This window comes from Thrips palmi, unplaced genomic scaffold, assembly GCF_012932325.1.
Source record: "Thrips palmi isolate BJ-2018 unplaced genomic scaffold, TpBJ-2018v1 HiC_scaffold_10, whole genome shotgun sequence".
Taxonomy (NCBI): domain Eukaryota; kingdom Metazoa; phylum Arthropoda; class Insecta; order Thysanoptera; family Thripidae; genus Thrips; species Thrips palmi.
In genome coordinates, this window is record NW_023144621.1 from 17,558,542 (window position 1) to 17,574,678 (window position 16,137).

The following is a 16,137-nucleotide window of genomic DNA, read 5'->3' on the forward strand; positions in this document are numbered from 1 at the left end:
TCCGGTCACTGGGTGCTTTTTAGCAGACCGACCGCGCGGCGCATGGCGGCATGGGCATGGCGGTGGCGCTCCTGTTCCTGATGCGCGCTGCGTTTTCGCGTTGTCGCCATTACCGCGGATGAACGGCTGGCCGGGGCTGGCCGGCCTGCGAGTGGCGGCGGGGGGAGGGGAGGGGGAGCCATTGGCCTCGGCGACACGCGCAACGCGTCCTGCCGCAAACGAGCGGCCAGGCCCGGCCCGGCCACTAGCGCACTCCACGCCGCGGGGCCGCGGGCTTTGCCGCGGGGCTGTGGCGGACACTGGCGGCGGAATGGCGGATTTGGCGTTTCGTTTGGGCGTTGGCGCCGTGGCACCTCATTTGCATGTCGCTGTCCGCGCCGCGCGCTAATAAGACGCTGCAAGGTGGCGGTGACGCCGGTGAAGGGCTGCCTGATGACGACGGCGAAAAGGGCTCGACGCGACGCCCCGCCGCGCCCCGCCGCGCCCCGCGCCCCGCCGCGCCCCGCCGCGCCCCGCCGCGCCCCGCCGCGCCCCGCTGACTTCATTTTCCAGGTGGGCACTCGTTAGCAGCAGCCCCTTCATTAGTTACCGACAGGCGGGACTTCAAAAACCCTGCTTGAGACAAACGAGGGGAACGAGCAAAACAAACCCTGCGAGGCGCTGCTGCGTCCGCGCGGTCGTCGCGCCCCGCCCCGCCCCGCCCCGCCCCGCCCCGCCCCGCCCCGCCCCGCCCCGCCCCGCCCCGCCCCGCCCCGTCGGGCCGCTTGCGAACTGATTATGAGCAGACGTAGGTACAGCGAGGATGAAAAGCGGAAGGGCGCGCCCTGCAGATTGGGCAGGGCCTCCAGGGCCGCCAGGGCCGCCTTCCAGGCCGGGGTTTGTTGGCGCGTCTCAGAATCACGGAGAAGGGAGGCACGCTGTGTCGACATACAAGCTGCCACGGAAAAAATTAAAACCCTGAAAGTACACGCGGAGGTTGCGAGAGAAAATGGGGTGAGGGGTGGGGGTAGGGGGCTCCAGATAAAAAATAGAAAGGAGATTGGGCTTAGGACCGAGGGCAAATATTTGCGTGGGAGCTGCTACCGGTCTTCTGTGGGGCGGGCGGGACTAACCCACAGCCCGGTCCTGGCCTGGGAAATGATGAGAATGGCGAGGAAGTGGAACCCCTCCCCCAACCCCCAGGACCACATGGGCGGCGCTGGACGCCCTCGGGCCGCCCGGTGCGCCGCTGGTACGCCCCGGGTACGTCCCACGCGCGGTCCTGGGGCTCGGCCGTTCGCCTACACTACCTGTATTGAAATTTAATCAGGGTGGGATGACGCCGCGCAAGGCGGCGGAGTGCCGGCAGTGCGCCGCGGGGGCCGCGGGGCCTCGCTCGCCCCGCGTCGCATCGCTCTGGAGGGCCGCAGAGTCGATCGGGAAGAGTCGTTGCGAGGCGGGCGGCAGCGCCACGACTTGCAGCGAAATGTGGATAATGCGAGGGGACGCGGCGGCCTCTCGAGAGACGAGGACGACGAGGACGACGAGGACGACGTCGACGACGCGCTTCTTGAGCTGCAAAGGGGGCGCCGCGCGTCGCGCAGAAATCTGTCAAGAGGGTGGCTGGTGCCGGGCCGTGCCGGGCGGTGCCCCACTGGCGGCATGCTGCACTGCGCATACCTGGGGCGGCACGGCCTCGGCGGCACGGCCTCGGCGGCACCGGGACCAGCTCAATAAGCGTCTGGGCACGGATGCGCGGCGCGGGGCGGCGCGGGGCGGGCGGGAGCGGGTGGCATCAAATTGCTAGGAATGACTCGACAAAAGTAAGTTGATGCAGCCCGGCCTGCCTGTCCCCGCACCCCCTCGCCGCCACCCGCCTCGCTGCCTCCGCCTCATGAAAAGGGCGTCCCGGGCTGAATCTTAAGAGGCGCAAAGGGCAGGCAGGGCTCGGTGCAGGGTTCCTCTCTGAAGGATCTCGGAGGAAACGGGTCTCGGTTCGAACTTGTCTGGGACTGGAGCGACCGGAGGCCTTCGGTTGCGCGTTGCTTGGCCGCTGCTTGGCGTCCCTTCCTCTGTCGCGTCCTTTTCGGCCACTCTGTCCCGCCCCGCTCCGCTCCGCCATGCCCAGGCCCGGGTTTGCCTTTGACGGCCGATCATCGAAGTGCTGCCCGAGGGGAAGGGGAAGGGGAAGGGGCACCGAAAGCTGCCTCTGCCTCTCCGTGCCGCGCCGCCACCGCGTGGCTCGGTACTCCGAAATAATTAGAGGCTTGCGATGGCAAGACAGCTCGCGGCCTTTGTCTCCGATCCCCTGGGCGCGCGCCGCCCCGCGCCAGGCGTGCGAGCACACCAAGCACCCCCGCCACGCTGGCGGCACCGCGCCGCCCCGCGCCGCCCCGCCACGCTGGCAACCGGAAGCAACAACCCCATCCGACCTCTGCCGACCCCGGGCGACCCGTCAAGTCGGCGCGGCGTGGCGTCGCGTGGCGTCGCGCAGTGGCAGGGCACGTTTCATTCGGGTGTGCGTTTGGGTTCGCTCGGCGTGGGGCGGCGCGGCGCTGGGCGGCGCAGGGCGGCGAGGGGGTGCTAGACGTAGCAGGGGGTGGCGCGGGCCGCGGGGGCCGCGGGGCCTCGGAGCCGTCGCGTCGGCTGTCTGGTCCTGCACACAGACACGCACCCCCTCCCCCTCCACGCACTCCAGCGCCGCGCCGCCCTTCCTTCCACCCTTCCGCCCCTACCCCAACAGTCCATGCCGGGCGGCTCGGCTCGGCGCGTCGGGTCAATGGCCAAGGGTTTAAAAACCTCCCCCTCCTCCCCGCCCGGCCCGCCCCTTCCTGACAAGGCTCTACGCGGCCGGGGCGGCAGCGCGGCGGCAGCGCGGCGGGCACGCACACGCCGCCCCCACCCCCGTGTGACATCGCGACCGGCTGGCGGGGCTGGCGGGGCTGGCGGGGCTGGCGGGGCTGGCGACACGCAGGCGGCGGCACCACTTACGGCCCCGAACCCGTCTCGGCCCCAAACTTCTTGCGACATCGCGGTCTCTATCATCATTTGGCGGCATTCCGCGTCCACAGTCAACACGACGGCACCACGCCGAGGGGGAGGGGGAGGGGGCGTTGACTGCGTTACAGGCAGGGGCGTCGGCGTCACGATGGAAGTGCAATTAATATCGTGTCCCAGACGGCGGCTGCGTGTTTGTGTGTGTGTGCGTGTATGTGTGTGTGTGCCTGTCCGGGGCGGCGCGTCGTGTCCGTATCGCCACCGTTGTGCTTGACTGCGTGATGCACGTGGGTGTGCGCGGTCCTGCCTGTGTATACATTATCAAGGTGTGTGTGTGTGTGTGCTCGTGTGTGCGTGTAACGGGGAGCGCGCCGCGTAAAACTGCGTGCCGTCTGCGCGCTGCGCGTGTGGCCGGCCTGTCAGGCGCAGTGCCGCGTTACCGCGGGATGTTGTGCTTTCGCAGTCCCTTCCCTGCCTGCCTGCCCTGCCTGCCCTGCCTGCCCTGCCTGCCTGGCCCTGCCTCGCCGCGCGACCGCACTGCCGCAACGGCTAACAAGTTTTCCCCCGAGTTTGGCCAAACCAAACTTGGCGCTGCTCCGTGCGAAAATTTTAATCGATTTGCATTTGAGGCCGCGTCCTTGCATGTTGCTGGCGCGGCGCGGCGCGCGGACTGGACTGTTTGGCGCCACCTGTGCGAGTGTGCGAACGCGGCGACGCAGCGAGCAGAGCACCAACGCGCTGTGTGCATTTTTATTTGGGTCAATGTTCCCGCCCTCTTAGATCGCGCGGCTGCCGCTGCCTGCCTGCCTGCCTGCCTGCCTGCCTGCCTGCCTGCCTGCCTGCCTGCCTGCCTGCCTGCATGCCTGCACCGCCGCCTTGGCGTGTGTGCGGGGGCCCAGCTATCTGGCTCGACGCAATGCAACGCGGGCGTGGCGGCGCGCGGCGTAGACAAACGTCACTATCGTCGGTCACGCACGCACCGCGGCCGGGGCTACCGCACCCCTTTACCGCCGCGGTGCATTGTGGTGGGCTGCGTTAGGGCTAACTCACTCTGGTTAAAGGGATCATTGCCTGTCTGTCCGTCTGTCCGTCAGTCCGCCTGTCCGTCTGTCTGTCTGTCTGTCTGTCCGTCTGTGCGTCCGTCCGTCTGTCCGTCCTTCTGTCCGTCCGTGTGATTTGGGATGAGTGTTTGGTCCGAAGGGGTTGCGGGGGTATGGATGGGTTTGTGGATGCGATGGGCAGGGGTAGCAAGGCAGGCGGGCAGGCAGGCGGGCAGCCAGGCGGGCAGCCAGGCAGGCGCAGCGGAGGATCGTCCCCCCAGAACGGCCGAGCGGACGGGTAGAGCGGGCGTAGCGGGCGTGGTGAGGCGAGGCGAGGGTGCCTGCGCCGTAAAAGCGTCCGAACGAACAAGTTTCGGCCCTTTTCGCTGTTGACGACATCGGGGGGAGGCGCCGCTCGCTGCTGGGCGCTGCTGCCGGCCCGGGCGGAGATCAAAATGCGAAAGGCGGCGCGCCCTGCCTGCCTGCCTGCCTGCCTGCCTGCCCAATTCTCAATTTTGCCCCGCCTCCCCCTCCCTTCCCCGCCGCGCTGCCCGGCTTTGCCCGAGCCCCGCATCAGAAGGGACGGCGGCCATTTAGAGGGAGCAAAAAAGCAAACTAGGAATTTGCCCTGGTTTTGATGCGCGATGAAAACAAAACGGACGCGGAAGGGAGTGTTCCGGGCGGCGGCGGTGTCAGTGCACTCTCCGCGCCGACCCGGCCAGCCAGCCCCGGGCAGGGCCCCGCCCTGGCCGCCTAGTGCACCACGGCGCACAGCACCGTCGCCACAATAATCCCGGAGAGGTTAAGGCTGCGGGGGCCGCGACTATCAAGCCTTCCCCTCGGGCACCGCCAGCACGGCCGGCACGGCCAGGGGGTAGTTGGGTGTAACATCGCGGAGGGTGGGGGTCGGGTTATTAGGCGGGCGATGCAGAGTAGCTGCTGGTGAGATTATGACTGTATTTTTACGGCCGTGTCCTTTCTGCTTTACGGCGTAGCGGCGTAGCGGCGTAGCAGCGGCGCAGCCAAAGCCTCGCGTCGCGAGGATTCGCTCTCGTAAAGGGAAGCGAGGCTAGGCGACGCCCCGCGAGGCCGCGGCCGCCGAAACAGGGACTTGTCCCCGCTTGCAGTGGACCTGCTGACAATTGAAAGCGGTGTGGCTTTCTTTTCAGGAACTTAATTCCGTTTTTCGACTCGTGCGGTATAGGTTTCCGCCTTTCCCCCTCGTTTTTTTCCCGCGCACGCCGCGGCCGCGCCGTTTCCTCCCTTTCTTCGGCAGCCGTCTGGGCTTGGCCTGGCTCGGCTCTGCGGAGCTTGGCTCTGCGGAGCTTGGCTCTGCGGAGCTTGGCCGCGCTGCCCGCTTTTTACTTTATTCATACTGCTGTGCGATTCGCGATTCCCCGCGTCGGCCAGCCATGAATTTCCACGCTTTTCTCCGTGACCGCGTCTGTCCAATGAGAGCAGCCCCGGGTGCCCTGAGGGTGCCCTGGGCATGCCGGCCACGGCCTGGACCGCCTGGACTCTGGGGCCGCGGGGCCGCGGCCGTGCAACGACTACGCGCCGCGCCCCGCGCGCCCGCCCGCCACGCCCGCCACGCCCCGCCACGCCCCGCCACGCCCCGCCACGCCACGCATTGTTCCCCTCCTTGGCGCGGCCACTGCAGCCGCTGCAGTCGCCAAAGTATGCTCGAGTTGGCTGGCCAGCGCTCCAACGCTCCAGCTCCAGCCCTTGGCTCCAGCGAGCGGCAGCCAGGCCGCCGCCCACAATGCCCGCCGCGCGCCGACCGCCCCGAAGAAGGAAGCCGGAAAAAGGGGTTTCGAAAATTTGAGCAGCGCTGCTCTTGTGCGCGCACGCGTCCCCGTCTGTCTGTCTGTCTGTCTGTCTGTCTGTCTGTCTGTCTGTCTGTGTGTGTGTGTGTGTGTGTGTGTCTGTCTGTCTGTCTGTCTGTCTGTCTGTCTGTCTGTCTGTCTGTCTGTCTGTCTGTCTGTCTGTCTGTCTGTCTATCGGCCTGTCTGTCTATCGGCCTGTCTGTCTGTGTGTCTGTCTGTGTGTCTGTCCGTGTGTGTCTGTGTGTGTTTGCGCAGCAAGAATATCACAAACAGCGGCATTACTTTGATGGGAGGCCGGGCCAGGCAGGCCAGGCCGTGGCGCGGCCAAGGGACGCTCTACTGGCCGCGGTCCTCGCCGCCCCCGCCGGCCCTCGCCGTCATCCCACTGTATTACAGGCGGATAGAGAATGGGCCGGGGAAGGGGAAGGGGACGACGCGCCCGGGCTAAAAATGAGGTCTGCTCCGGTTTTTGTCGGCTGGGTCATTGAGCCGCAGATGTGTGTGTGTGTGTGTGTGTGTGTGTGTGTGTGTGTGCGCTTGTGTGCGTTTGTTGTGTGTGCGCGCGCTGGATGGGCGCAGGGCGCGGCGTGGATAAGCCGAGGGTTGTGATACTCCCCTTTTGTCTATGCATCCAGGATGTGGCCGCCATGCTAGCCGCGATGTGGCCGTGCCTGCCTGCATGGCTGCACGGCTGGCAGTGCGGCCCGGGGGTTGTTGTACGAACACACAGCGGCTCCACGCACTGAGCTGCCGCGCCGCGCCGCGCCGCGCCACTGTCAAATCATTTCCCGCGGCCCTTTCGAGTGTTTGCTTTGTCCTTGTTTGGCGAAGCTCCAGGACACAAGAAAAAAAAATCTGCTCGCGACTCCCTCCTCCTCTCTGAATAGTGTTTATTCCAAAATTCAATTTTCGGGAAGCGCATGTGTTGATTCTAGTATCGACCTGTTTCGCACTTCTGTGCCACCCTCGGTCCTCAGGCAACCCTAAGGCCGAAGATATGGCTGGCATAAATATTCGAAATGTGCGCGAATGCTTTTGAATATCTCAGTGCATTTGTGCATTGCAGAGTGGACGAGCACAGGGCGACGACGCGACGGCACAGCGGGGCACAGCGGGGCGTGCGTTCCTTGCGCGTGAGTATCGCCCTTGGTAATCACCCCCACCATCCCCGCGGTGCGGCGGCACGCGCACAGTGCAGCAGCGGCGCACCTCCGACACCAACTTTCCGCCTTGCATGTTGCGGAAATGGCGCTGGGGAGCGCCGCCATCAGCCAGCCAGGCGGGCAGCCAGGCAGCCAGCCAGGCAGCCAGCCAGCGGCGTGCGGAGCAAAAAGAAAATCGGGTATCTTTCGCCCGGTAATACCCGGTACCCTCGGGTGCCGCGGCACGGCACCGCGTTGGCGGCGGGCTGCAGGCACGCACCACGGCCTGGCGGCAAGGCCTGGCGGCAAGGCAGTCGGGTCGCAGACACTCACTATCGGGGTCACGCCGGGTCACCGCCCGAGTTATGGCGAGGGGTAGGCCGGCGGGGCTGCCTCCGAGTCGGGCCTTGTCTCTCTCGCACCGGAACGCGCCCCATGCGGCCCCATGCGTGCGAGAGAGACGGCGATGCAGGGGCCATGCGTCCGCGGCGTCGCTGCGGCCGCTGCGTGCACAAAGGTTCATTTGGTGCGGCAAGAGTGGGCCGACTTGTTGCACTGCTACGGTGTCGACGTGCGCGACGTGTCCACGGACGTGTCCGCCTTTTGGGGCTGCTTGACCTCGCCTGGCCGCTGATTAAAGCGCGGCGCTGATTTAAACCTCTGGCCGTCCGCTGTCCGTTGTGAGGCGCGGCGCTACGCGCCCCCGGCAGAACGGCGCTACCGTGCCGAGAAACCTTTGCTGAAATGACGTCACGGGCAAACATGTAAACAGCTGGCAAAAGTTAGATCGCTTCCCGGCGTCACGTCGGCTACTTATCTCATTAAACTCCTCGACCCAGGCAGCACAGCCCAGCCCAGCGCTGGCAGGTTCACCGCCCCGCCCCGCCCCGCCACGGTCTGGACTTCAGCATGAGATAGAGGGAGCGAGCAAGGGGTGGGCTAAGAAAACATTAGTGGCATGAAGTGCGACGTAAGCGTTGAACAAGAACGTTCCTAAAGGGCTCTCTTGCCCGGCTGGCCGTGCTGGCTGGCTGGCTGGGTCGCTCGGCCCCCGAGGGCTGCTGAGATTGCCAGGGAGGGTTGGAGGCAGAAAGGGCGAGATGATTCGTTTTGTTAGCGAGCGAGAGCGGAATCCAGATTTGTCCGCCGCGGTCCATTGCAAAAGCACCTTTCCTCATTTTCTCCATTACTTTTCGTACCACTGAGCGGGTTTCGGAACGCGGGTGGGAAAAAAAGGAAGAAAAAAGGGGCGCCGCGATGTTTTTGACGTTTTTGACGCAGATTGGGTCGCGCGGCCGAGCCCGGGGTGCGGGACGCGCGGGGCGAATGGGTGCTGAAAGCATTGCTCTCTTTGAGCTTTGCAGCGTCCTGTTTGATGGCTTAATTAATATACGGGCGAAAGGCTCATTTATCCTGCGTGGCGCCCAGGACTCTCGGCGCCAGGGCGCGCCGGCCTCGGTCTGATTGGAGACCGACGAGGCCAGGACTCCATCCAGGACCCCATCAATTCACGACTCCGGCCAAGGACCATTTCAGCCGGGAGTTCGGCAAGGACTTCAGCAAGGACTTCCGCCAGAATTTTTGCCTGAGCTTCATCAGAAATGTTAGCCTGAACCTCGGCAAGAACTCCAGCTAGGACTCCACGTCCACGCGGCCTGCTCCATGCAGGGTCGGTCCGATTGGAGGCCACCGTGCAGGGCCAGGACCAAGGCCCGGACCAGCCTCGTGTGTCAACCCTGGGAATCAATAGGGGCAGCTCGAAGGGTACACGCGTTGGCGCTACGCGATGCTACGCGGCGCTACTACCCCTTCCCAACGAACCGACGAACCCCTCGGGCCGCTGCTCTCCGAACGCTGCTCCCCGGGCCGGGCGGGGCCGAGCGGGGCCTCTCCCGGGGCTGATCTGTCAACAGCCTTTACGGGCCCAGCGTGGCGCTGTGTGGCCGACAACGAGTTGGCCGACAGCAAGGTAGCCGTCTAGAAGGTGGCCGACAACAAGGTGGCCGCAACGAGGAGTCCGTCAACGAGGTGGCCGTCAACGAGGTGGCCGTCAACGAGGTGGCCGTCAACGAGGTGGCCGTCAACGAGGTGGCCGTCAACGAGGTGGCCGTCAACGAGGTGGCCGTCAACGAGGTGGCCGTCAACGAGGTGGCCGCCAACGAGGCGCCCGACAACGAGGTTGCCGACAACCTTGATCAGGCACCGCTGCGGTTGAAGCGAACTGTCAATACCGCGCGCTCTCGCTCAAGCCGAACAAGAGTCTGTTCTGGCATTGGCCGAAGTTACATCGTCGCTCGCAGGTGGGCGCGGGCCTAGCCGGGGGCCTGGCCTCGGGCCTCCGCGGCCTCCAGAAAGTTGCTCGCGGTTGCTTCGCCGCCCGCCCCGCCCCGCGCCGCCCCGTGCCGCCCCCAGTCGTGATCATGGCGGCGAAATGAAATCCCGCCGCCGTTAGAGTAGTTCATCTTTCTTTGCGTCCCTTTTCCGGCCCTTCGAGCTGGAGATGATTTATCTGCGCGAGTCTCTCGGAGGTCCGTCGGCCAAAAATATACGAGCGCCTCTCCCCCATTCTCTCTCGCTCTCTCTCCCACACACACTCACACAGCACGCACACAGTGAGAGGCAAACTTTTAGTGGGGCCTGGCGGGGCCTGGCGGGGCCTGGCGGGGCCTTGTTGTTGGCGCTGTCGATGTGGGCTCTTCTACGGTTCGATTATTTAGGGTCGTCCGCGGACGGGTTCGCTTCGGTCCCGGTGCCTCGCGGTGCTTCGTCATGGCCGCCAGAATTATTACACATTGCTGCATGCGGCCCAGTCGGCCCAGCCGAGTCGATGAAGAGTAATGCGTCGTTGAATAAAAACGCGTCAACCGGGACTGAAGCGGACGCGGTTTATGGCGGCCGCGGTCAAGTTTGTTCTCGGAGGAAAAAACAAACGAGTTGGACGAGAGGAAGCGAATGATGCGAGTCGAGAAATTAGTTTGATGGCTGATGACTTCGTGATGGAGCCAAAGAGCGTCTCCGGGTGCAGGTAGGCCCGGCAGGCCTGCAGTCTGCAGTAGTGCGGCCCGATAGACCTAGCAGGAGAAAAGGTGACGTCGGGAAGGGGGCGAAAACGTGCCCAAATATCGATCAGGCAGTTTGAGCGGGCGGCGCGGGCGGCGCGGTCCTCCGAGACGCTGCGGCCGCCTGCCTTGCACAACGGCGGGTCGGGTCGGGGCGGCGGGGTGGGTGGCGGGCTGGTAGGCTCTGCGTTTGGGGCTTGACCTAGGCCGGGGGGTGGGGTGGGGTGGCTGGGGTGGCGCCGCGCCTCCCGGCCGTTCGCCCCGGCCATCCCCATCCTGGGCCGCCGGGCCCCGCCGCCCCCGCCGGCCGAGCCGAGACTTTCTTCCCCCATTGTCTTGCCGAGGAGGCCCTGGGCCAGGCCCTGGCTGGCGGCTCCGCAGCGCTCCGCAGTCTGGACGTCTCTGTCTCTCTCGCACTCGTGGGGCGCCGTGCCGCGTGGGTGGGAGCGAGGCAGTCGACGCCTCCCTCTCGGAAGCACCCCGCCGGCGGCCCTTGCTTCGCCTTGCCTCGCCTCGCCTCCACCCTGAGTCCCTTCCGCCCCGCGCGCTTTGCGAAGCGTCGTCTGCTGCCCACCCTGGGCACCTTGATGATGAGGACGGGCTTCGGGCCGCTCGCAATGGTGCGCTCAGAAATTTTTGAATAAAAAGGGGGGCGTGCTTTTTGCCTACAGTCGGGTGGTTGTCTGCTGCCATAAGAAGGAGGAGGGTTAACGCCCTCCCCGCCCACGCCACCGCGCCAAAAAGGGATACCTTTTTCGACGTGCGTGCAGTGGCGTGGCCAGAAATTTTTGAAGGTGGCGCGCTGCCGAGCTGGTCTTTGCGCGTCCCGCACATGTCCCCGCCATTCTGTCTCGGCCCGGCGGGGCCGCGCGGTCTCGGTCCGAGTGGGTTGGCTGTGAGTGACCGCTTTGCAAGTCAAGAGGCGCCGAGTGAAAGGTCGCCCCGCCGCCCCGGAGGGGAGGGGAGGGGGCCCTTTCTCTCCAGTCCGCGCACACCTTCTTCATTTACGGCGACGGATTTTCATTTCCTTGTTATTGCGATTCTAGCAGAGAGGCCCCCGCCGCGCGCTGCGCCGGGCAATAAATTGAGTCGGAAGGGCGTCCGGGGCTGCGGCGGTGACGAGAAGAGGGGAAGGGGAGGGGGCATTTGCATTTTTTCATCTCGCGCCGGCCGCGGTGACAAGAGCGAGGACCAGAGGTCCTTTGTTTCGATTATTATTGTGTTGGGGAGATCCTTTGCCTCTCTGTCGCGACGTTCTTCTCGTTTCCGGTTTAACATTCCCGCCTTTTCTTTCGCGTCGCAAAGCAGTCGGGGACGTAACCACTTTAAATATTAACAAGTTCCGCGGCGGGCGACGCGAAGCGACGCGGCTGCGCGCCTACAAAGGCTCGCTGCCTCGCCCGCTGCCTCGCCCGCCCCGCCAAAGCGACCCCCAATTTTGCAACTATTTGACGCCGGCCGGTTCGGGGCAATGCATGCCAAGCCTGGCCAAGCCGAGACACGATAATTTTCATAGTAATTTCTGTTGCCGCGGGAAGGCTTGGTTCCTTTCTGCCGGGGCCGGCCGTCCACGGCGGCACCGTGCCTCGGGGCGCAGCGGAACATGTTTGCTGCTGCAACATTAACAGCCTCACCTGAGCAAAGCCTCTAGGCCCTCTAGGCGTGGCGCGCTGTGCAGCTGGCGTCGCTCCGTCTCTCTCGCACCCCTTGCGGGCGCGCCGGGAGTGCGAGAGAGACGGAGTATGGCGGCGAGTCGGCCCGGCGTGCCCCGCGCGCCCCGCGTACGCGCTGGGACGTGAATAGCGGGGCCGCTGGGCAGCGCGGGGCGGCGCCGTCCTCTCGCACCAGGGAGCTTCAAAACCTGCTTCTGGCCGTCGTCGGCCGGCCCGGGTGGGCCCAGCCCGGCCCAGCCTCAGAGTCCTTGTCGTCGCTTCGCTTCTCTCGCACCTACACCGGACGCCCCATGAGTGCGAGAGAGACAGAGCGGCGAAACCGGCCCTCGGAATCAGTCTGCAAGCCCAGCGTGGCCCAGGAAGCAGTGCCAAAATACTCGTCGCGACCCAACGCTCCGGCATGCGAGCGGAGGCGAGCGGAGCGCCCCCGAGTGGGAGCCTGCGGCCCTGCGGCCCTCTGCGGGGGCGTGGGGGAGGGGGTGGGGGCACTGGGACAGGTCTCCAGAAAAAAAGAAAACAACGACCCGAGTCCCTGGAAAGTTTTATCTATTGAAACTAAGCGGGGGGGGGGAGGGTGGAGGGGGCGGGGGTTCTCGTCTGCGCGTCCATTTTGGTCGCAACGAGGACAAAGAAAGAAGGGAGAGAAATAACGCGGGGCTGCGATGCATTTTGTAGATGAAAGGGGGCGGATGGCGTGGCGCGGCGTGGCGCGGCGTGGCGCGGCGTGGCGCTGCATTTGGGCGCGTGCTGCGCAGTGCTGCGCGGCCCGCGCGTGCTCGGCCACCGTTCCGCGCCGCGCTAACTCGGTTGTCACTGTGGCGGGGCGGGGCGGGGCGGGGCGTGGCCGCGCGACGCGCCAAACGTAAAGCAGAGGCCGTTGGCGGCAGCGGTCTCGTTGTAGGGACAATCATGAAGTAAAAGAGGAGATGGCTCGGCATTACGAGAACGGCCTGACAGAAGGGCAGGGCGGTGCGACCCGAACGCTGTCCCCGAGTGTGGTCCGCTACACTGTTACCCTGAACCCGAAGTTGTGCGAACTGCTGGACAACCCCCCGAGCTACAGCACGGTCCGGCAACTATTTTTGTCCGCGCGGCGGCAGCGGGCTGCAGCAGCGGCAGGTCAGCGGGAAGAAGGGACAATGTTTTATTCAGCGAGCGCGGTTCGGACGCGATAAGGAAGTCCACGGAGGAGCGAAACCTTCATTTAATACCAAGTAATTGCAATGACCAAAAGTCCACGGCGGGGGGCTACGGGGCGCGGCGCGGCACGCCGGGGCGCAGCGGCTACCCGGGACGACTTAATCTGGAAGCAGGAGGACGAAGGCAGGGCGAAGGCGGGGCTGGGCCGGGGTAGTTGCTGGGGTAGATAAGGTGATAGGACGGGGCGGAATGAAGTGCAAGGCGGTGCCGGGGGAGCGGGGCCTGGCGGCGCGGAGGGGGTTATGGGGGTCACGTGGTCGCGTCTGCAGCGGCCAGCCCTGTGGCCAGCGACGCGGCCAGCTCGGCCAGCGCCAGGACAAAGTGCGTCGACTTCCAGAAAGTGGCTTTTTGCGGCGCTGGCTAACTGCGGCCCGGTTGCCCCGGGCTGCCCGGTCTGGGAATGCCGAGGTGGCCGTCGTGAGGCCGTCGTGGGGCCGTCGTGGGGCCGTCGAGGCAATGCGGGCTGCTGCGGCGCGGCCGAGAGGGCCGGGCGGGCGGCGCCGTTGACGAGTTGGCGACAGATGACATTGGCCGGACGGGCGCTAATGCCTGCGGGCCCGCCACGACCCGACCCGCCCTGGGCCGACCCGCCCCGGGCCGACGGGGTATTTACAAAGTTGGCTGAGTTTGGAAACGAAGGCAGGGCGGCGGGGCCGAGGTGGGGCCGAGGTGGGGCCGAGGCGGGCGGTAGGTGGTGGCCTGTCTGCACGCCAGCCGTACCGGCCGGGTAGCCGGGCTTGGGAGCCGTGCGTGTCAGCCCACCCTTAGGGCGGTGGCTGGCTGGGGCGGGTCCGTGACGCCGCAAAGTGCACTGTGTGTCGAGGTGCACGCCCGCCGGCCCCGCCAGCCCCACCCAGTGCAGCGCCCAAATAAACGCTCACCAAGGACAAAGTCTGCAAGTTATGTAGCGGCCGCGCCACTCGGCGCACGTAGAGCACGCAGGCCGCCGCGCCGCCAGGCCGGGCTGCACGCTGCGCTGCACGCGGCCACACTGTAATCGCCCCTTGATTGCCGCGCGGACTCCAGATCGGCGAACGGCCCAACGGCCACCAAGTAATGGGCGTAATGGGTGCGTTGCTCATTCGCCGACTTGGACGCCCCGCCCCGCCCCGCCCCGCCTCGCCCCAACGCGGCGGCTCCACTGACCCAGTGCCGAGCCGATAGTGGCGGGGCAAGCGTCGACTTCTACGAACGCGTGGCGGTTGACGCCGTGGTCGCGGCTCGTCGACGGCACACCCTCCTTGGCGACGGCGAGAAGTGTCCTTTTCCCCTACCCGCCTGCCTGCCCTGCCTGCCCGTCCGCCGGCCTGGTCGAAGAACGGCAGTGCGCGCCTCCTCCCCTCGGGGGCCGCGTGGGAAGCCCCCCTCCCCCCGCGCTCCACCCCCGCGACCGCCCCCCGACCGCCCCCCGACCGCCCCCCGCAGGCCCGGCGGCGCGCCCCATCCCCGTCTTGGAACACGCGCCTCCTGTCTCTTGTTTTTATCCGCAGCAGCCGAAGAGCCGAGCCGAGCCGGGCCGAGCCGGACCGAGCCGGACCGAGCCGAGTCGAGCCGGGCCGAGCGGCTCCTGCCTGCGCCCGCCCGCCGCTCTCTACTCTTCAAATTTTACTTGTTCTCGGGAAAAATCAATAGTGAGCTGCGCGCCGCCGCCGTCTCGTGCCGTTTGGGGCCGAGGCCTGTGAGGCTGGGGGACAGGCCTCTCTTCCTGTCGCTCCTGTCGGGCCTGTCGGTCCTGTCGGGCCTGCCTCGCTCCATTCCGAACAGCCTCGCTCTGTCTCTCCCGCACTCATGGGGCGTCGCGTGGCGTCGCGTGGCGCCGCGTGGCGGTGCGGGCGCAGGCACTCATCCCGCGGCCGCCAATATCGCGAAACGGGGCCGACGATCGCTGGCAGGCGCCGGGAACGCCGGGAACGCCTCCACGTTCCTTGGAGCGTGAATCGCGTCACGCTGTTTGACTTCCACGTCACAGTCGCGACAATGTGAATCGATGCTTAATTGGGCCGCGTGTCGCGGATTCGCGTCGCAGCGAACGTGACGCGCTCCGAGGAACGCGGCGTCACATTGGTGGAACGGCAGTGGAACCCAGTGGCGTGGCGGCATCTCTCCGCGTTGACCGATTTAACGCAGCACAGCCGAGTTTTTGCCCCTCACTCCAATAAGTCTGCCGCCACATCCGCGTCTTTCCAGTGGGGCCGCCGGGCGGGGCGGGGCGGGCGGGCGGGGCGGGGCGGGGCGGGGCGCCTGTCGAGGCCGGACAGCCAGCCCAGACTTTGCGCACCAGCTTGTCTAGCTTGTTGGACGTCTAGACAGCTGAGCCGCGGTGGCTGCGGAGGGTGGGGAGGGAGGGGTGGGGCGGGAGCGGCGCCTAGGAACTTGTTCATATGACGCCGCCGCGCCGCCGCCGCCCTGGCCAGGCTGGCGCGCCCTGGGCCGTTGCCGGCTTGCCGGGTTCCGACCGCGGACGCCTAACACCGACGTGGTGAAGCTGTACGACACGCAAAGTCACAACCCTGCCACTACGCTGCAAACCTCGCGGTCCTCGTTCGACGCCGTGGTGCCGGCGACGCCGTCGGCTTCGCGTCGGCTCGCCGTCGACCGCCACTATCGGGAATGGGGCACGCGCGGCGCCCCGACGGCCCGAAGGCCCGACGCGCCATCGCTCAGGTCGACCTGACAAATAGCGGCCGGCCCAAGCCCAAGCTGACGGCGCGTCTGACTGGCCGGGCTGACGCAGCGGCCAAAACACGATGGCGAAAAACCAAGCCCAAGCCAGCTCGAAATGTTGCGCGCCCTGCTATTGACAGCCTCGGAGGGAAGGCCCGCGAGAGACAGACACGCCCGGCAAATACTCGTCTGTCTTGCCCTCGTGTGTGCGGGGGTCTGTCTGTCTGTCTGTCTGTCTGTCTGTCCGTCCGTCTGTCCGTCGGCCGGCGTGTGTTGGTGGCTGAGTGCACGTGTGCCGTGACACCGGGCCGCCGCCTCGCCGCGCTGCATATCGACAGGAGCACCGCCTTGATGGACTGCCCGGCGGCCCGGACGGCCCGGCCGCGCTCTGACGTGTGCGTTGCGCGCGGATGGAATAAGCGTGTCCGGACCGTTTGACACCCGGGCGTGACGTGCGGGCACCGCTTTTTGTAAAAATCGTTAAAACAAAAAATGTATAAAAGTGTTTAAAAAAAGTTTTAAAACTATTTTTTTTTTGTCGCGGAACTGGAAAAGTT

General features: G+C 66.1%; 1 protein-coding gene across 2 annotated transcripts in view; it reads left to right on the forward strand.

The window, feature by feature from the left end:
* The window catches only part of LOC117654551 (zinc finger and SCAN domain-containing protein 10), a 154,844-nt gene that overhangs the window by 6,363 nt on the left and 132,344 nt on the right, over positions 1-16,137 (forward strand). Inside the window, exon 2 of one of the 2 annotated variants that reach the window (XM_034401263.1) lies at positions 6,909-6,975. The exons of the other annotated variant lie outside the window; for it this stretch is intronic. The gene's annotated coding sequence lies outside the window, so the exon portion shown is untranslated. The remainder of the gene's footprint in view (positions 1-6,908; positions 6,976-16,137) is intronic. 2 annotated transcript variants of the gene reach the window in all.